The sequence below is a fragment of the Protopterus annectens genome, chromosome 9.part0 (genome assembly GCF_019279795.1).
Source record: "Protopterus annectens isolate FY-2018-M chromosome 9.part0, PAN1.0, whole genome shotgun sequence".
Taxonomy (NCBI): domain Eukaryota; kingdom Metazoa; phylum Chordata; order Ceratodontiformes; family Protopteridae; genus Protopterus; species Protopterus annectens.
The window spans coordinates 450,652,460-450,674,865 of record NC_056743.1 but is presented as its reverse complement, the minus strand read 5'-3'; the positions used below and the strand labels follow the sequence as shown (position 1 = coordinate 450,674,865).

Here is a 22,406-nt window from a genome sequence, read left to right as displayed (position 1 = left end):
CTTGGTGTAACTCATTCTAAGCCTTTTGGTTTAAACACTTGGGCTTCGGACCAGTTGTTTTGCACTGAGAGGGTTTGTGGTCTGCACTGTAGTGGCAGAACAGGTAGCTTACATACTCTAGGTTGGGAACTGCTGATTGAGGGCTCAGTGTCTGTTATTCTAAAAGTGTATTAATTCTGGTTTAAGCACTTGGGCTTTCAGACCAGTTATTTTACATTAAGAGGGTTCGTGGTCTGCACTCTTGTGGGAGGAGAGGCTGGACTCTGCCCTTCTGAGCTGGGAATTTCTGGTTGAAGGCTTATAGTGCATGCATATCTGAACTGCTTCTTACTGAAGTTGGTGCGCCTTGTTTGCTGTGGCATAGACTGGATTCGGGCCTGCTGGATCTAGCTTTGTTTGTGTAACTTGAGCACTAATCCAGGCATTCTCTAAATTATTCAATTGTATTTATTACTGCTTGGTAGTAACTTGATTAAAGTGTAGCTATCATTCTAAGTCTTTTGGATTAAGCACTTGGGCTTCAGACCAGTTGTTTTACATTAGGAAGGTTTGTGGCATGCACTGTATTGGCAGGGCAGGTAGCTTTCATCCTTCTAAGTTGGGAACTGCTGATTGAGAGCCCAGTGTCTGTTATTCTCAAAGTGTATTAGTTCTGGTTTAAGCACTTGGGCTTCAGGCCAGTTATTTTACATTAAGAAGGTTTGTGGTCTGCACTCTTGTGGGAGAAGAGGCTGGACTCTGCCCTTCTGAGCTGGGAATTTCTGGTTAAAGGTTTATAGTGCCTGAATATTTGAACTGTATCTTACTGAAATTGGTACACCTTGTTTGCTGTAGCATAGACTAGATCCAGGCCTGCTGAATCTAGCTTTGTTTATATGCTTGTTGTTTGTTTGCTTGTTATTTCCCTAGAACGCTAATTCCACCTAATACGCGGCTTCTCAGTGCTTCTGTGGATCACTAGTGATATCTGCATTGCTTACTGTACTTATTTCCTTGTTTCACTTGAAAGTAAGTTACTGTTTGTCGTTTTTGCATTTAAGTTACCTGTAACACATTGCACTTAAGTTACCTGGCACTTGCTCACTAAAGTATTATATAAGTCAGCACTAAAAATTAAAAGCACTACACCCTCACTCCCCACTGGCCCTGGTTTTCAATTATTAAGGAATTCCAAATATTATTCTAGCATGTCCAAAGGTCAGTTGTCAATCTCCTCTCTGGACCAGCTGGTGAATCTGGGAATCTTGAGGCAATGTTACAACTGCCTCATGTACACAAACAACCCTCTCCTCCTACCAACAAATTCCAACACATGTGAGAGATGCAACCATATAGCCAAACTGGAGGCTAAGCTCTCTCAACTCAGTACTGAAATAACCAGTCAGGAGGAGAAGGAAACCACACTCACTACAATTCCAGTCTAACATAGACCTACCACGACAGCAAACCAAACACATACAAAAACATACTTGGAGGCTCTAAATAAAGATCTGCCGAAGCAGCAGAGACCTCCAAAGCAGACACCCAAGCAGCCGCTACCCCAAAACAAAACACGAGCAACACATATCTCACAAAGCCAGTGTGCCGAACAGTCACAGCCCTTAAGACTAAACAACACACCTGATACACTTGTAATAGGTGACTCTATCGTCAGGCACACTGACGTCCCGCTCACCAGGCTGAACAAGGAGAGGGTCACGGTGAGCAGCCTGTTGGGCGCTAGGATCCGCCACATAACACAAGCACTCAGGTCACTCCAAGGCAAGTACAAATATGACTCAGTCATTGTCCATGCTGGTGTGAATGACCTGAGATGTACCTCCCTGAACTACATGAAAAGAGACATAAAGGAGCTCTCTGAGCATGTAGCCCAGGCCGGTATGACCCTGACCTTGAGTAGCATCTTACCCTCACCAAGAATGATGCCACAATATGAAGACAAGATGATCAATTTCAACAATTGGCTTAAGTACTGGTGTCATTCAAAGGGGATCCAATGCCTGTCAGCTTGGGATGATATGCTCGACAAGCCACGATGCTTCGCTAGGGACGGCTTGCACCTGTCACCCTGGGCTTTCGGATATTGGCAAAGGCTCTTGCTACCCCATAGTGCCTTTTTAGGCAAGGCTCAAAAGACAAACCCACCTCCATAGGTATCACAAGGGATAAGAAACTAAGAGTAATGCTACTCAACACCAGAAGTCTAAACCTCAAGATGCACGCACTCAAAACTCTCCTTAGCATGGAGAACATCGATATCTGTGCAGTGACAGAAACCTGGTTCAGGGCTCCCGAGAGCACCCCAGCACTACCAGGTTATACCTCATACCATGCTTTTCGGCCCCAAAACCTGGACCGAACCACAAAAGGAGGGGGAGTATCGATATTCATCAAAAATACCCACACCTCCAGGTTGGTGGCAAAGCACGAAGCATCAGAGACTATCCATGTGCAACTAACAGTGGGTAAAACTGCCTTCCAGTTTATAGCCTGCTACAGACCACCCTCCCAAACTCAGGAACCCCACTCGGCCTTCCTGAGAACACTGGAAAATATGAAGGTATCTCCAAACACCATTATATTGGGCGACTTCAACTACCCAAACATAGACTGGGAGCATTACTCTAGCTCCAACCCCTAGCCCAAAGGTTCGTAGAATTTATAAACTCAAATGCTATGGAACAACTTGTTACCACTCCCACAAGAGGGGAAAACATACTGGACCTGATCATCAACAACATAGGGACTCTATGCTCCAGACCAGAAGTGTATCCCACAATGGTAAGATCAGACCATAAACTAATCTCACTGGATATTCACATCCCGACCCCACCCTTGCCCAGAAAACCACAGTGAAAAACTTCTCTAAAGAAATTTCACACGCCTCAAAACTGAGGTGTAATCCTTCAAAGCCCTCGGGCCTGTGAAAAATATGGCCAAGACCGCACAATCCTTTATAAACGCATTCTATGAACACCTTCAGGAATGCATGGATCATGCGATCCCAAATAAAACCAAGACCCAATCCTCCAAAGGCAGACGTCCTGTCTGGTGGACCCCAGCCATAAACAAACTATACAATAGAAGGAGGAAGCTACTAAACGATAGAGCAAAATCCCAAAAAGGGAAGGCATCAATGATCAGTATTATCAAAAAACTATGTGCACACATAAAATTGTCTAAGGCCAGCTTCGAGAGAAAAATTGCACAGGACACTAAGGATAATCACAAGGCTTTCTTTAGTTATGTTAGGAACCTGGGTGGGAATTCCCAGATATGCTCAGAATTAGTCCAAAATGACAAAAAATACACCAAACCCACAGACATTGCCAACATCCTAGCTGACAGGTTCAGCGCAAACTTCTCCCCCCCTCCCCACCAAAAGGGCAAATATCTATCCCAGCAGAGTGCTGCCCCCCTGACATCTCAGATGCTCAGGTAAGAGCCGCCCTCTCCAAAGCAAAAAGCACAGCATCAATGGGACAAGATGGTGTCCCGGGCTCGTCCTACATGAACTCCAAGAAGAGCTAAACCCAAACATAAAACTACTGTTCAATCTCAGCCTTACTACAGGATATGTGCCCAAAGAGTGGCGTACAGCAACAGTGGTCCCTCTCCATAAAGGTGGTGCCGCAACGGATCCTGGAAACTATTGCCCCATAAGCCTGACTAGCTTGGTCTGCAAAGCTATGGAAAGGATCATCATGGACCTCATAAATAAAGATATTGGGGACCTACAAACACTGGATCCTACCCAGTTCGGCTTTGTTAAGGGCAGATCCTGCCTCTTAAACCTGGTTGATTTCTTTGAAACAGTCACCAAGGCCACTGATGAGGGGAAGGTGGTCCACACAGCCTACCTGGACCTCGCAAAAGCCTTCGATACAATACCCCACTCGGGCATTATAGATAAGCTCACCAGCTTAAATATAAACCCCTATGTCACTAGATGGATTGCAAACTGGCTCAAGGACAGAACCCACATGGTTAGAATTGCTGCAGCCATGTCAGACTCCAAACCAGTTACAAGTGGTGTCCCACAAGGCTCAGTCCTGGGACCTCTCTTGTTCGGTATATATTTCTCGGAGGTACAGGCCAACATGGAAGGACTGTGGCTGACCAAGTTCGCAGATGACTGCAAACTGGGCGCCATAATCGACTCTCCAGCCGACACAAGCATCCTCCAAAAGGGCCTCATAGAAACAGACAACTGGTGCCAGAGCCATGGCCTCAAGCTAAATGCCAAAAAGTGTATAGTCATCCCCTTTGGCAAAAACTAAATGCCCACAAATTACCACATAGGTGGTAATCCATTAAGTACAGAAGAAGTAATTAGGGACCTGGGGACCCAAGTTGATAGCAATCTCTCATTTGACAACCACGTGGCCAAAGTGGTTAGAAAAACATTTTATATAGCCCACCTAATCATGAAGGGATTCACATCTAGATCAGGGGACGTCATCGTGCCTCTTTACTCATCCCTCATCTGGCCCATAATTGAGTACAATGCCCCTTTTGGGATGTACCTTACCAGACACCTGCAGCAACTGGAAAGACCCCAAAAGTACCTCACCAGGAGGATCAAAGGGCTCAAACAGATGCCATATGCTGCCCGGTTAAAGAAACTCCAGCTCTACTCAGTGGCATACCGCCTGTTCAGAGGCGACCTGTGCCTGATGTATAAAGCCATGTCCAACCTGGAATTAATGGACATGCTGCACCTCAGAAAATCCAAATCCCATCGAGCTACGCGCTCGAGAGACTTTAACCTCAGCACTGAAATAAATAGGACATGTTGGAGGGACAGATTCATAACCCAGAGGCTCCCTTCACTCTGGAATAAAATCCCAGTCCAGGTTAGGCAGAGTCCCTCATTGACTCTCTTCAAGAGGAATCTTGAGGAGTGGATTGGAGATCGTAGGTTTACCCCGGCTATCACTTCTGTGTCACTGTTAGACAGAGGCACAGTATACTAACCTCGAAAAAGGGCATAGGAAAATAAATTTAAAATGGGTGGTGAAAGCCAAACACATTCTGGCTAGGCTTATAAATGCCCTAGGGCAGATAGCCTAGTATGAACCTATGAACCTAAGAACATAACGTCTTCATGTGATGTTGTCCTATCTCACTTTCATTCTTCCACTGGTTGGGACAGCATCCCTAGCACCATCTTTCTTGGGTGGCTCAAGGGAGAACATTCTTCAGAACAGTGAATCTAAAGGGGGACCCTGTCGAGGCCAAATCAACTTTGTAATGAGTAATAAAGGTATGAGGTCTTGCCCATGTTGCTGCAGCATAAATGATATCAGCTGGAAGTCTAGCCTGAAAGGCAGAAGAGGTAGATATAGCTCTGGTTGAATGACCCCTGACATTGTTGGGAATTGTTTGTTGCGGGATTTGTAAGTGAATGTAATGCAATCTGACAACCATCTGGAAAGAGTGGTTTTAACAACTGGAGCACCTTTTTTGTGGTCTGCTAACGAGACAAATAATTGGTCAGTCTTCCTAAAGTCCTTTGGACATCCAGTAGGTGTAACATATACTCTGCCTTATTGACATACTTAGGGGAAAAAACTGGTAAGTCTATGGATTGGTTCAAGCTTGATTCTGAACATACCTTTGGTAAAAAGGACTGATTTGTATGTAGTGAGAGACTGTCCTTGTGGAATAGCATATATGGGGGGTAGATAGACAGTGCTTGTGACTCCGACACCCTCCTAGCTGAAGTTATAGCTACTAAGAAAATCGTCTTCAAGGTTAAGAACTTCAGGTCACAGGATGATGCTGGTTCAAAGAGAGGAAGAATCATATGGGATAATACAAAATTGAGGTTCCATGGAAGTAAGGGGTTTAATGGGCGATCTTAGTAGCACGGTACCCCTCAAAAAGGCTTTGCAAAGTCTGTGGGACATAACATGTGATTCCGTTGCTCCTAAATGAAAATTAGAGATCGTTGCTAATTGAACCCCTATAGTAGCTGCTGCTCCTTCATGAAATAGTTTTGCTAAGAATTGCAGTATAAAGGTATAGGTGCAGAGAAAGGGTCAATATGATTTTCCAAGGCCCAAGAGGAAAATCTTCTCCATTTGCTGACATATAATTTTCTTGTAGAAGCTTTATGAGAGGAAATCAGGATATGCTGCACTGAAGGTGAAAGGTCAGGTAGCCTGGCTATGTTTGAAAGCGAAGCAGATAGGCTGTCAACTTGAGGGTTTGAAGAGATAGATGGAGCATTCCTGATGGGATGATCAGAAGATCTGGAACTGGGTCCAGAATCCAAGACTCCTCTTGAAGACTAGGCCACAAGATGGGGAACCAGATTTGACGAGGCCATTAAGGGGCGATAAGTATTAAGGTCCTTCCCAATACATTGGCTTTCTGAAGAACTGTGGGTATCAAAGGAAAGGGAGGGAAGGTATAGAGGAAACCCAAGGGACAATCGTGTACAAGTGCATCTCTTGGTGACTCCCCTGGAGTGGGGATTAGGGCAAAGTAGCTGCTGCATTTGGCGTTCATGGATATGGCAAAAAGATCGCAGCAAGTCTGGCCCCATTTCTGGAAAATCATTTCCGCAATCTCTTGCTTCAGGGACCACTCGTGAGGCATTAGAATAGCCCTGCTGAGTCTGTCTGCTATCACGTTGGATTTCCCCGGGATGTGCGTTGCTATCAGAAAGCGCTGGGAGGAAGTTGCCCACTGCCATACTCTCAGAGCCTCTCGACAAAGAGGGTTAAGATCTGGTTCCTCCTTGTTTGTTTATGTACCATACAAATGACATGTTGTTTGACTGAATTGCAATAGTCCCCAGTGGAAGAGTGCCCTGGAATGCCTGCAATACCAAAAGCACTGCTCTCATCTCTAGGACATTTTTTTCCCATCATCTTTATTAAATTTCCACATGTGACAAAGGCAATCTTACATTTATATAAATGAAAAACATACAAAATGAAATCACTTTAGTTGTAAACAGTTTACATCACAGACACCATTGAAACAAATGTAGTTGTAAACATTACTAATCACTTATAAACATTCTAATCATTGGCAGTTAAGCATTATATAGCTCATTCAAATCCTGCCGCTTAAATCTCATTCCTGCTCTGCATATACTTTTCCTACAATTCCCACTTTTTTCTATGTAGTTTGCTCCTTCCCTTTTCTAAAGATCCCAATTCCAGTTGTTTTATCTCAGTTACTATATTCACTGCTAATAGTAAAGTTGGTCTAGACTTTGATTTCCATTTTCTAGTAATTGCATTTTTAGTAGCCATGAAAATTAGACTCAGCAAGGCTTTATTATGTCTAGGCAATTCCGATTCTGTAGCATAACTCAAAAAAATCTCCCCAGTCAGTCCAATCCGTCCACCCAGCATCTCCGACTGAGCAGCCTGCAGGGAATCCCAAAAGTCTGCTAGCTCATCACAGCTCCAAACAATATGTTCCCAGCTACCTCTTTCTTGCCCATCACACCTCCAACATTTGCTATCCACCTGAGGAAAAATTCTTTGGAGTCTAGTTGGGGTATAAAAATACATATGTAAACATTTCTATGCAAAGATCCTAAATCTTCTAGACTTTGTTGCATATTTGAGAAATATACATATATCCCCCCACTGTCTCTTTGTGAATTGCTTATCCAATCTTTCTTCCCAATCCTTTGTAAGCTCCTCTGATTGATTCTGTAATTATCATGCAGTATTTTATATGCTTTACTAATTATACCCTTTTTAACAGCAACTTCTGGTCTACATTCTATTAAAAACTCTATCAGTGCTGGTCTTTCATTTAGGAGCCCCCTATTTCTTTCCCTATACTCTGATATCAATCATTGATAGGGAAGGTGATCTCTAACCTGCAGTCCAAATAAACTGTTGGCCTCTTCCCATTCTATTGCCTTTCCCTTTCTAGTTATTTGCTCCCAATACCTTGGTTCCTTTGCCAATTTTCTCCAATAAATTCCAGCCCCCTCTTGCCTATTATATGTATCCCTGACCACAGTCAACCCTATCGGCAAAATCTCTTTTTTCCATTCTCGTACTGGTTTGGTTCTTAGAATACTCCCTGCTATTTTATGAATATAATACTCTGTATGATTTTGGTTGTTCTCCTTAAGAGTCTGCATCCAAATTCCCAACCTCTCCTTATTTCTTGAGCTTCCCTCCCTGCGTCATCATCCCTTTCCACCTTGAATTATAGTTTTCTGCCTGTGCTATGTATAAGAGCCTTAACTGTGTTGCTCTCAAATACCCCTCAAATTAGGTAATCCTAGTCCACCTTGTTCTATTGGTAGAATCAGCTTATCCCACTTGACCCTTGCTATCTTCCCTTCTCATATAAAATCCTTCAGCTTTTTTTTATTGCTGTCCATAACATCTCCTCCAGTTGATAACAGTATGCCTGAACTGTGTACAAGACTAAAGGGACTAAAAACATTTTAATGGCTTGTACCTTAGTGTCCATATCCATATAACAAAACTTCCAGTTTCCCAATGTTTGTATTATCTTCTTTTTAGTCTCTTCCCATATATCCTTAGCTGCCACCACAAAGTAATTTCTAATCCATACTCCTAAATACTTCATTTTATCATGTCTCCATAAATATGGATATTGTTGGACCAATTTGTGTGTGGGTACATAATTTACTGCTATTGCCTTTGTTTTAGCTTCATTAATTTTGTATCCTGGGAAGATCTGAATATTCCACAACACTGTAATGTTCCTTTCTGGTTTTGTCATGTGTAGAATAATATCATCTGCAAATAGAGCCAGCTTTTTCTGACTACTATACAAATTATATCCTTGAATTTCTGAGTCTCTTATTTTCTTTGCCAGTGGATCTAAATATAATGCAAACAACAAAGGGGAGAGCGGACAACCCTGCCTGGTTCCTCTACTCAAGCAGAAATTATCGGAGAGGACCCCACCCACTTCAATTTACACCTCCGATCCCTCATACGTTCTTCTAATCAAACTTATAATTGTATCAGGTAAAGCAAATGCTTCCACTGCCCTCATGAAGTCCCAGTCTACTCTGTCACATGCTTTCTCTGCATCAAGACCCACCAATAAAAGTGGTACTTTCTTACATTCTGCTTCCCTCTGAACCATTAATGTTCTGTTAATATTGTCAAATGTTTGCCTCCCCCCCACAAAACCACACTGATACATATCTATCAATTTTGGTATCACTTTTGTCATTCTTTTAGCCATTATAGACAAACACTTTATAATCATGGTTTAGTAATGAAATGGGCCTGTATGAAGCTGGATCCAATGGATCTTTACCCTCTTTAGGTATTACCATTACCACCTCCTTCTTCTAGGATGCTGGAACAACTTCTCATCTTAAAATACTGTTAAACAAAACCTTCCAAGTGGTTATCAATTTTTCCCCTCCTAACTTCCAAACTTCCACAGGAATGCCATCTTTTTCTGGGGCCTTTCCTGTAGATTGGTTATACATAGCCATTTTTATCTCATCCCTTCCTATCCTATTAGCAATTGAGCCTCATCTACCTCTAACTTTGGCATATTTAATTCTTCCACAAACATTTTAATTTGTACTTTTTCCTTGGTTTACATACTTCTCTGGTTTATACAAATTTTCATAAAATTTCCGAAATATTTTTAATACTTCTACAAGCTCTCTTGTTATAGGCTCTCTAAGCTTGGTGACTACCCTTTCCAATTTTTGTTGCCTGAGTTGTTGTGCTAAAAGTTTTTATGCTCTAGAATTATCACCAAAAAACAGCTGCTTAGCAGCAATCTTTCTAAACTCATGCATATTATCGAGGTAATCCCTTATTTTCTGTTTAGCATTCTGCAGTTGCTCCTTTTCTTGTTCTGAGATTTCCCCCAAGTTGCAATACTTTAACATTTGCCAATCCCTCTAAATAATTCTTGTTACTGTTTAGCCACACCTCCCTTTCTTTTATTTCCAACCTAGTTTTAAACTCCACTTTAATTTTATCCCACTCCTTAGCTATGTTTTCAGAAGACAAATCTGTCTTCTTTAGTAGCTCCTGAAATAAGTCCGCAACCCATTACTTAAACTCCTCTCTTTTCAACCGATAGATGGGGAAGCGCCAGCGTCTCATTTTTCATTTCATTACATTGCATTTTTATTTTAGTTATTATTGGTGCATGATCTGAAATAGCTATTGGGTGCATTTCAAGACCTTCCATTAAGTGCACATGTTCCTGTGAGATATACAATCTATAGAGCCTAGCCCAGTTTTTGTATCTCTGTGAGTAATATGTAAATTCACTCCAAACTCCAAGTACTGAATTCACATCTTCCATGCCAAACATTTTCATAAACGTATTCACAAATCTACTCTCCCTTGTCATAGTATCCCTTCTAGGCCTCCCAGACACATCTTCCCTGTTGCAAACCAAATTCCAATCTCCACCTATAAGTAATATTCCTTGCTGGAAGCTGATTATTTCTCCCCAAAATTTCTTAAGCTCCATTACAGCAGTTTTAGGGGGAGGGGCTAGGCTTATAAATGCCTTCAGGCAGATAGCCTAGTACCTACCTATGAACCTATGTAAATGCATGCCAGTGTAATCCTCCTCCCTAGCCAGTAGCCCCTTAGTACTATGTATCTTCCATTATTATCTTTTTTCCCCCTCTTCCATCACTATTGGATCTCCTCTTGAATTAAAATAAGTACTCCTCTTTTTCTTTGCCCCAAATATTCCGCTGAATAACCATCCTGAAAACCTTTATTTATCAAATTCACATGTTCATTTCTTTCCAGGTGCATCTCCTGTAGCATAGCTATTTGCACTCTACATTTTTAAATATAGTTCACTACTTTCTTTTTTATTTTTATCTGTAAGACCATTTAGATTGACAGAGATTACAGAAAGCATCATTTTCTTGTATAGTTGTTATTACCACCTTTTATATATAACTGCTGTTTTGCTAAATTTATATTTCCATCTTTTTTGTTACATGTATATACTGTCCTGCAGTTTGGTCTTTTATACAGCTGTTTCACGTCATATCCATTTGTGCCTATGTCACATCTTACATAACTTTTTTTTTTGAAAGCCCTCAAACTGAACAAACAACCCCCCCCCCAAAAAAAACCCCTAAAACCAACGAACTTTACAATAACACGCAAAACTATGTACATCTTCAAATATTTAAGTTTTTCTTTCTAATAAGAACACAAGTTCTAAGTTGATAGCGACAAAGGCAAGCTAAAATTAACCAAAAAGAAAGGTTAGTCATGCTACGACGCATGGTACAGCCTGTGCTATTAGTACATGCTATTTCATTTTTTTATATCAATATAACTCTCCCAGTTGAGAAAACACTTGAATGGTTTCAGTAAACCCTTTCTCCAAGGCATTTTTCGTTATCAAATTGTCTTGTAGTGACATGCAAACCAGACACTGAACTGCTAAGGGTATCTTGTTTATCAGAAAAAAAGACTTACAGTATTTAATATTCTTTTTCATTTACATGCTTTGTAATAAACTTGTTACTGGATACTGCCTATGTTTTTTACCGTCATTTCCCTATGCAAGCATGGGAAAAACCACACTAATTTTTATTTTGTCAAACTATGTTAACCAGACCCTTGTGATCTCCCCCATCTCCTCCCCTCCTCATTCTTTTTTCATTGCAGTGTCTACATTTTTCAAAACTGGACAAAGAAAAAGAGAGAAGGGTGAACAAGAAAAAAACAAAAGCACCTGTTTATATTAGTATCCCCAATGCATTTAAAAACACTGAGAGAAGTTTACTTTAAGTCTAACTGGTTTTGTATTATCTTTAAAGCTGTCACATCTGGGAAAACCCGATTGTTTTCAGGGAACATTATGTCCTAGCCAGTTTCTCTGTTATTATTTTTTTTCCTTTCCTTCAGCCAATCACCTTCCACTGGACTGTCTCCAGTTTCTCTTTACCAGTCTTTCTCCATGGAGATGAGCTGCAGAAAAGCTACTTAGTATAGATGTTTGCAAGGGCTAGAAAAACAACCTTATTCAGTATTCTTTTTTCACTTACTTGCTCTCTGTTTTAAAACAAAGGTCCTTAATCAGTCACTTTCCCATGCAAGAATGAAAAAGAAGGACATCAATTTGAACTCTGTCATGCCCCCTTAACCAGGCTCCTTTTTTTTTTGGTAATCATTACATTACCTATGTTTCTCAAAACTGCACAAGAAGAAAAAGGGAAAGGAGAAAAATAAAAACACCAGTTTACAATCCCCTTTCTACCCAAAATAGCATGCAAAGAAAACCATGCAACACAGATACAATACTATTAAGAAAAGAAGGTGTTTTCTTTACTTACAGTTAGTGTTCTCCCCTCTTTTCCCCTCCCCAAAGCATTTTTCCAAACATTAATGACATGAAGTAGGGCATATACTTGAGTCCCCCACTCAGCAAACAAATTTTGAATAAGTCCAGTGTTTCTAGATTTCCTTGTGCTATCATATTTCACAAATATAATTAATGCTTTATAATCCCACATCAAGTTACTGATTGTATTACTGTTCTTCTCCATCACCCAGATCCTGTCTCTGCTTCATTTCCAACTTACTCTTGATTCTACTGGTCAACTCTCATGCTCCCTTCCTTCTCTCCAACATTTTCCTTTGAAATACTGGAAAAGGTTTCACAGGTGCAGTCTCTCTGGTCTTTATTACCAGAGGAGCGAGAAGCCGAATCTTTTTCTGTTTCACAGCTCAGTTTTTGTTGGACAAACTCCTGCATTTCCTGCTTAGCATGCACTTCATCAAAAAATTATTTTGTCCCTCCAGGAAGGAATACCTTGAAGACAGCTGGATACAGCAGTTTGAATTTCACACCTGTATCTCGTCATTCTCTGAAAAGAGGGATGAATTACTTCTCTTTTGCCTGGTGTACAATGAGTAATCATTCTCCACAAACACTCTGCTGTCATTTACTTTTAGTATTTTGTCTTTTTGCCACAGTTTTGACAAAATCAATTATTTCTGGTGGTAGGATTGCATCCTTACTATTAAAGGTCTAAGTTGCTTTCTTATCCCTAGATTTGGAGCATACACACGATATGCCCATTCAACTAATAAATCCTGCCTGGAATACCAGTCCAGCTGCTTATTTGTGCTTTCATGAATTTAATGCTGCCTGTTCCTTCCAACTTCTCTGGTATCGCTGAAAATCTCAAGTTTTCCCTATGTGCCCTGTCCTCTAATTCTATTATTTTTTTAAACATCTCTTCGTGAGGAGTCTCATATTCAGCCAGCCTTTTCTTCATTTCGACCTCTGACTTTTGTAGCTTTATCATCTCATCTGAATATCTGTTTAAAGCTTCTTCCATTTGTTCCAGCCTTTTGTTGTTTGTGTTAATATAATCTATCAGTGTTTTGTTTATTTTAATCAGGACAATATGCATTTGTCTTGTATCATCCTGTAGGTTATTGGAAGTCATGTCTGAAGGTTGCATTACTCTTTGTTCAGCAGCTGCAAAACTTTCCCTAGTCAGTGCTTCTTCCTCACTTTTTGTAGCTGATTTTTTCCAGGTCTTCTGTATTTCTTTATTTTTGGCATCCAGGCAATATACTTACTAGGCAGTTACTGAAATTCCGACCATAAACACAAGTCTACTGGCCTTCTCTGCTAAGTTTCTGATTTCACACTGGGAGAGCTAAAAAAGTACAGTTGTGTACACTTACCATAAATGTAGAGGTTCGAGTGTATTCACTGTTGCAGTCATCACATTTGGGTTATCTGCCTGCAGGTAGCCCTCAGCTGGCCTGAATACCAGAGTCTTCGGATTTCTGCGTCGGATGCTGTCGCTTCTTCCTTGACGTCAGGTCATCAGGGGTATAAAACATGCAGCCGACGCCATTACATCAGTCTTTCTTGCCATGCGGTGCCCGAAGCAGAAACAGTTCGCAAGTGCCGGTCAGCCGACTCCTGAAATTTTCATTTTAGAGTGTCAGACCTGAAGTCTTCAAAAAAACTAAGTACCCCATTGGGGATCCTTTTGTTGCTTATGGTGTCAATTCCTGAACTCGCTGCCCTACTCACTCCATCAGCTGCATAGGAAATGAGTCTCATGGAGGAGTTTACCACTGAATTTAAGGTGGAGAGCTGGGAAGAAACTTTATCTGATACCCCTACGGCTACTGAACCTTGTAGAGTATCTCCTAGCTCTTTCAGGAGATCTCTCTGCAACCTAGTAAAATGGGTGAGATCTAAGCGCAAATGTTGCTGAAGAAAATGTAAACTTTCCATATCTGTCCATCGTACAAGACTTCTTATTTGGAGGATGGATAGAAGAAGACATCTCTGACAATTCCTTCTTTCTGGCCGCAGCCGCCACCACCATAGCATCTACCAGGACACCTTTTGTAAGGAATGTTTTAGCCTCGGGGGATGTAATAAATTTATTTGGCCTCCAAGGGACAAGCAATTGAATCTGGAGTCTAGCATGCCTTTCAACAAACTAGATCCATAAGTTCGTTGAAAGGCGGAGAAACCCAAGTGGCGGAAGGACGAGACCCAAAAGACTTCAGGTAGACAGACTCCTTTTCAGAAGGGTTGATGGGCTACTAGCCACCTCTCTGCTTAAGGATTTCTATAATGTCTGCAAAAGGAGACATCCTCAGCGGGTGACCATGGGGACCCTTCTGGGTCATTGAGGCCTGTGTGAGATGTGACAGAATCCTCCGGTGAGTCCAAATGCTTCCTCTTAAATAATCTCTTGTGAGGGACGTCTTCAGAAGGGTATTCTGAAGAGGTTTCAGAAGAGAGGGGATCGCCCAAAGGGGTGTCCTGAGGCCTTGGGTCTCCACATCTGGGTGGATGCGGTTGTGCTGAGACGGACACGGGAACCTTTGGGGGAGGAATGATAGGACCTGAGAGTGGAGATGCCCATGGAGACAATGCTCTCAACACCTTGAAGGCCCCCGCCCATGATTCGAGGAAGCTCCTGGCTCCGAAGAACCAGAAGGTATCCCCGGCACCAAGGGGGTTGGCTCCAAGGCCGATGTAGGAGCTAAGCTCACACCCACCAAGGCCCTGAGAAGCAAGTACAGATAAAAAAAAAACCCTGATCTGACTGTCCTCCCCAGAACCGACCAGAGAATGTCGGCTCCTAGACTCCTCAGATGGCACAGAGGAAGTCGGGGAGGTTGGGGCCGAAGATCCTGGAGCAGGTCTCGGCTCCGATGGTTCCACTACTATCTGCTCCATGCATTCTGGCCCTGAGACCCCAAGTCAGGTTGGAGGAGGAATCGATGGTGAAAAGGCAGGTCTGGTCGGTTCTAACAAAAGTTTGGCTAGCACCGATGTCCTCAAGAGTCTCCGTACCATGCGATCCACATCATCGTCAGAAAGGTTCCTGGAGGATCGAGAGGAGGGGGATGGAGATCTTACAGCCTGCAAAATAGGTGAACTTGGTGTCAGAGAAACGGGCTCCAGTTCTGGGGACTGGCTCCGAGCTTGGAACACCAAGAGCTCTGATGTAGAAGTAGCCGAGGTAGATAGTCTTTCAGACCCAACAGATTTTGGGTCTGTTGAAGATATCTTCGGCAATTTCTTTGATGGCTCCGAATGAGCTGAAGATGTAGAAGATGATCTTTTTGAAGTTTTGTCAGATTTTTGAAAGGGAGAAGAAGACTTTTTTGTAGGACTCTGACCTTCTTCTAAGGCCTCTGAAAAAGAAGTTTTCAGTAACCCCTTTAAGATCAACTTGTTCCTTCTCTCATGAAGAACACTTGAGCTAAAGGAGTATCAAACTGAACAAGTTTCCTGCAAGTGGACTGCCCCCAGGCAGTATACACATACTCAGTATGGCCATCTGTGATTGACATTTTTTGAGTGCATTTCGAGCACTTTTTGAACCTAAAGGCTTTTGTATCTTTTACTTGCTTAGACATGGTACTAACAAGGAACAAAACCAATACCACAAACTACAGTAAATAGGAAAGAGAAAGAAGGCTCTCTAACTTAAACGGGCTCAGCTGCTCTCTAACTGAAACAAGCTACCTCAGAAGAAAAAAACACAAGTCTAGATAGGAAAAAACACACTTCTATATTTTGGTATATAAATATATAGCAAGCCACACACACACACACACACACACACACACACACACACACACACACACACACACACACACACACACACACACACACACACACACACACTATTCAGACTGTAACTTCAGGAAAAATAGTTCACAGCTGAAACTGGAAAATATCAAAACTGCCAAGGAAAGGTTAAACTAGTAACACTCTGCAATAATACATGGTTAGAAAACTACCCTGTAAACTAACTATTCACAGCAATCAAAAAAGGCTAACTGCTTAACAAACTTCTTTTTCTTCTTCTTTCAGCTTTTCCCGGTTAGGGGTCGCCACAGTAGATCACCTGTACGCTCATGATTGGCAGTGAAGTTTTACAGTGTCGAGTTGCCAGCCCAGCGCCCAACTTTCCACACAAGGCACACACACACACACACTCATGCCTATGGCCAATTTAGAGTGTCCAACCCACCTATGGCATGTCTTTGGGATGTGGGAGGAAACTGGAGCACCCAGTGGAAACCCAAGCAACCACAGGGAGGACATGCAGACTCCGCAGAGAAGGCACCCCAACTGAGGATCGAACCGGAGAACCTCTTGCTGTGAGGCAGCAATGCTAACCGCTGCACCACCACAGCCGCCCGCTTAACAAATGAGCCAAACAGGAAAAAATGTTAACACTCTATAAAGAAGTGGGGATAGGGGAAACAATTTAGGTCTACATAAAACAACGGCCTGGATATTAACAATATACTCGAGAAAGTTGAAAAGATGCTTTCTAAATAAGCTTAAACTAATCTACTAACTATCTAGTTGAAAGGGAAAGGAAATATATTTGTATTAGTTAAGGATTATGTGAAAAAAGAAAAATCACTTAGCCAGAGCTAGTTGAAGCACTTGATCTGTTTCAGCTGCAAACGAGATCTGGGGAATTCGCTTAGAGCATCACGGGATAGGGTGTTAGCCATGAGCTACTTGGAGACCTCGAGCTTTTGTAAATGGCCGAGTTGGAACAGAGGATTGGTTCCAAACTCAACCAGTGGAAGAAGGAAGGCAAGACAGGACAACATCACACATCATACATTAATACTCTACATGATATACACAGTGGTACGTCAAGAAGTACTACATGTAAAACTCCATGTAGGAGTCACTGACCTGACGATTCTATTATCTAGCTCTCCCTTTCTAACTAAAACAATCCTTGTAATAACCCTGGCAGCCCTGTCAAATAAATTTTACTTTTCGCATCTGTGGAGTTTGGCTGCTTACTTCTACTTCCCTTATTATTCTTGGTTCTTGTCCTTGTGGTTTAAGTACTTTGAAGTCAAATGACAGTTTGCTCTTCCTTGTGTTTCTAACTTAAAATGACGACTACAGTGAGGCAGCTTGCATAATGAAGGAATAAAAGCACCAAGCTGAAAATCATGCATCATGTACACAATTGCTTAAATAATGGAGACAGTCTGAGTTACCGACAAAACACCAGTAGGAGTTGTGAACAACACAAAGGCCTTGTTAAGTTAAGTTAGCGCACAGGGGTGAGGGGGACAAGACTCTGGAGGAATAGCTAAGGGGCTTGATAAAAATTTGAATACAACCTTACACGGAGAAGGACCTATGGCCCCCAGTCTCTTCACACCCCCTTACTTAATATAACTAACTCATGTCTTAGCACTCTGGGGATATGGGACAAAGCTCACTTTACAAAAAGGCAATAACATGAATGAGGCCCTGAAAAGAGTGTGATCTGGGTTTTACCATTGGGTTACCAGTAAAGATTTAGGGAAGGAGGGAAAGTTCTCAGAGGGATGAGGTATAAAAAACTGAAGGTATATATGCTGCTGCAGGAGGGGGGACATAAAATTTCATAAGGTAGGAAACGACTCTGCAAACCAAAGTAGTACTCCAGTGTACTTCTACTACGAGAGATTATAACATGATTCCTCTCACCATATGTGCTCGCTCCTACCAGCTCAAAAGCTGCCCGGGCCATTACATTCAAAGTAAAGGGACAACTAAAAACTCATGCTTTTTGCAGGGAAGCAAAGGACAACAATCCTAATGCCCCCACAACCCAAACTTATATATAGCAAACTCCATGGTCATATAGCAATGGGGAAGACAGAAATGTCCCTACAGCAGTGGTCTTGGGTACTTGCTTCTCTTTAACACAAGTAAGCAAGTGATTTCTGAGATTTTGCAGATTGAGAGCACACAAGGCAGCCTCCAGTACATGTTTAGTCCTGACCTGGTTTTCCCTTGCGTATATTACTAACACATCCACCCTATCTAATCTACTTAGACAAGATGATAATATTTATGTTCTGTGACTTCAGGCACTATCTGTTCAAACAGACAGAAAATGAACACAGGAATTTTAGCTGTGGCAGAGTTTGTTTAAACATGAAAACAAGGTATGAGGGATACATCCTGCAAATTATGATCCCCATTCTTAGACAGCCATTTTTCCCTCCATGCCTGCTGACCACTTAGCCTCCCCTTGATCAGGCATACATTTTCTAGGGGGAAAGGGATGTCATCCAGGCAGCCATGAGTGTGCTTTATGCTTTTACCAGCATCCTTACAATGAGAGCTTGTTTTCCATTTTATGGCTTAAACCCAGCTCTGGTGGTGATGTTGATACTTGCATCACCACATGGGCCACCTATGCATTATGTTCTCCACATTTGACAGCAGAGGCTGTCACTAGCTTAAGTGGCCATACGCAGCCCACATCTTCCTGACACTGGCTCCCCTCATCTTAATGGCTCTCTGTTCATCAGCCTAGGACCTAAAATCAGAGCAATGGTGTAAGCCGGGTGGGAACCACCATTCTGTGCCCCAGGATGGGCATTTCCATCCTCCCGTCTGCGTTGTCAAGCACAAGAACTCCTAGCTGAACTCTGGTTGCTTGGGCTGTACACAGGGCTTTATCTCACTATGCCACTGGTGTAGGCTATGATCATACACTCATCTGTAAGGAAAATTTCCAGTACTTGGCAATTGTTTTTAAATTTCAGGATTAGGATACTGAAACTTGAGATAATTTCTGTATTATGTCACATATCCTTTAAAAAATCCTCACTAAGAAACATGGAGTTTAGCAGAAGAATGAAAAGAGGATGTTGAGATACTTTAGCAAGACTCTTTCCACTGCCATTCTCAGACTGAAGTTAACATTAGGGAAACAGCTACATTCAGTGGCTGATTACTTCCATATGTCCAGACAATGCTCCCTCTTAGAGTCTGGTCAAATGTGAACTAGGTTTTCCAGCTGTAATCTACTGTCTGGGCAGTCTTTCCTCATGGTACATCATCCAATAACTCATTTTCTGAATGACAACGTCTTGATTGCCTCTCAAGTCTTCTCTACTCCAGAGTCTGGTGCACCCTAATGTCTGGTTCTGTTATTCATTATGTCTTCCCTTCAGGAAACAGGCCCATTAAATCAACTAGGTGCTCAAGGAAGCATATAATAACAAAGAACAAACGGAGGACTGTTACATCTAGTCTGATTAACTACACTTTCCAGAAAATGTTGGGAAGATAAACTCCACCTATGTTGAGGGGGACAGTGAAACATAATGGCAGAAATGCAGACAATGGTGACAGTTAGTAACATAAAATCAAGGGTTGGCTTCAGAATTCATGCTCAGTGGTTTGTAGTCTACTATTTCTGGCTCTGGCACACTAGCTAGATTCAGTACAGAGAGGAATCGGAAGCATGTAGGAACACACACTGCTGTCATGGAATGCTAAAGAAGATTGTGTGAAGCAGCATGCAGGGACAGATCATGTAACCATGGCATGCAGAACAAATCCTACAATAACAGCAGGTAGGAACAGATCTTGCAACCATAACATGCAGTGCAGATCATGCTTTCAGGTCATACAAAAGCAGATCTTACAACCATAGCATGAAAAACATCCTACAGCTATGACAAGCAGGGACAGATCCTGCAATCCCACTATGTAGGAAGAGGTCTTACAACAATATTAGATAGCATTTTCTATCTCAACTTACCCAGTACTTCAGTACTTATCATTGTATGGTGCCAAGGATCTCACTGTACTACTGAAGCATTTAGAATCTACAGCTGCATTATTAAGAGGTGCAACAAATGTTAATTTATCCTAAAAACAAGGGAGGGCTGAGTCTTCCAGATTTCAAACTACATTACGAAATAAGTAACACTAATAAAACATTACAAATAGCAGATAACAATCCTAAAACATCTATATAGTATAATTTTGTATGCAACTTAGATTGTAACCCAAAACTATTACCTTTTATTAAAAAAGAGAACTTGCAAAAGTCCTAAGTTACACAATTTTCTATTACATAAAATAAAAATTCTTCAAAATCTTTTAGATTTATTAATTTGAACAATTCATTTATGCTATTTCAACCAATTCACTTAAGTCCTAACTTAAAGATCAACAACAATGTCCTAAATCTTTGTAATTTTCCACTTCTTAAAGAAAAATCAATCTTGGATTTATATGTAAACACCTTCAATCAGTGATTTGAGAAAATCATTTAATTATCTAAAAAGTTATACTAAGACAAATAAGAGAGCTAATAGCAATATATATATATATATATATATATATATATATATATATATATATATATATATATATATATATATATGAACCTAATATAAATGAAATCACTATAATGTTATGTAACCACTTATGGAAATCTCACTTTGAAAAAATTGTTGTAAAACATATAAATCATTTACGTCATTAAGATTTCATGAATCCAATTTATTTTCAAATTACTGGACCAATATAAACCTGGGAATCTCACATTAACAGCAACTCAAGTCAATTAGTATAATTTCTAAAGTTTCACCTATTAAAAAAAACTCTTTTCTACACAGGTAATGATAAATAACAATGCATATCTAACCCCCCCACACTATTCTTACAAAAGTTTACCTGAACCAGTCAGCAGATTGTTCTATTTGTAAATACCACAAAGCGTATATATTTCATATACTATGGAGCTCTAAACCATTCTATAAACTCTGATGCTCACTAAAAGTCAAATTAGAAAAAATGGTTTATGAAGAATCGACACTTTCATGGGAATTCACCCTATTACATATCCCTCCGAATGATTTGGCTCAACAAGATAGTTACATACTAATCACACTCTTCTCATTGGTTAAACTCTTTATTACCCAAAATTGGACAGATAGATCTAAAATCACTTGGGATGTTTCAAACAAATGGCTATTAAGTATATTCTAACCCAAAAACTGTATATCTCCAATCCTTCTAAATGCACCTATTACATTAATTACTGGGAGAAATTGTTTGATCGTATTTTAACAATATAAATTACAAATATAAACTTTCTAACGGATGTCTATTTTTTTCTACTCAATTGACCAAGATTTCCAGGTTTTCATTCCAGTGTTATACAATAAATAATAGTTCATTCATATCACATTTGAGAGTAAAGTAAGATTCATAATTATATCTAACTATTGTTTATTATCCTTTTTTTCTTTCTTCATACAGTTACTTAGACTGTGTACTTGACATATGGCAATGCTTTGTATATATTGTAAATATTTTAGCTCATTTAAACAGTTTTTATAATTTACGTTAATAACTTTGTCTAACCAATATGTGTTATTCATAATCTCAAGATTAAACACCAGATGTTTAGACAAATGTTTTGTTTGTGTTTGTCAAACACTTTAATAGCATAAAAAAAAGATTTTTGAAAAAAAAAGAGGTACAACAAATGTTAACATTACAGTCAGATAGCAACATATATTGCACCTTTTGTTGAATGTGTAGATCAGCTAGTCACATCACACCTGGAGTTTCACTTGTAATGGAATAGATTGGAATCTAACTCCACTTGTACTTGGGTATATATGCTCAATCAGTCTGCAGTCTGATAGCAAGTAGTACACCTACTGCTTGAGGACTCTGCAGAGATAAAGGGATGAACAAATAATGCCTTGCTCGACATGTGCTGGGCTGAATGACCGATGCCTGGTGAAAACCAGTTGGAATGGGCACAGAGAGTGCAGCAAAACATAGGGTCTATATTACATGATTGAACAGTGAAATGTTCGAACACGTAATAATCGACCCCTAAATGTTGAACTGGCAGAATGTTGACCGGTTCAATGGATAGCTCCGTACAATGCGGACATGGAAGTTTTCCATTGTCTGCACTGTAGTGCGATCTCAGAGTTGGTATATTTAAGTAGTGGGGGTGTGGGGGGGTGCACCCACTCATGTGGGGGGGGGTGCAGGGGGGCTTGCTCCCCTGCTTAGAACATTTTTAGGGTTTGTTTGGGTGTTTTTATTTTTTGCTGTTTGACATTACGGCGTCT

The 22,406-nt window shown here is 40.9% G+C and overlaps 1 protein-coding gene across 3 annotated transcripts in view; it reads right to left on the bottom strand.

Annotated features, from left to right (window-relative positions):
• The window catches only part of AP3M2 (adaptor related protein complex 3 subunit mu 2), a 767,971-nt gene that overhangs the window by 75,686 nt on the left and 669,879 nt on the right, over nucleotides 1-22,406 (bottom strand). The gene's annotated exons all lie outside the window — the stretch shown is intronic.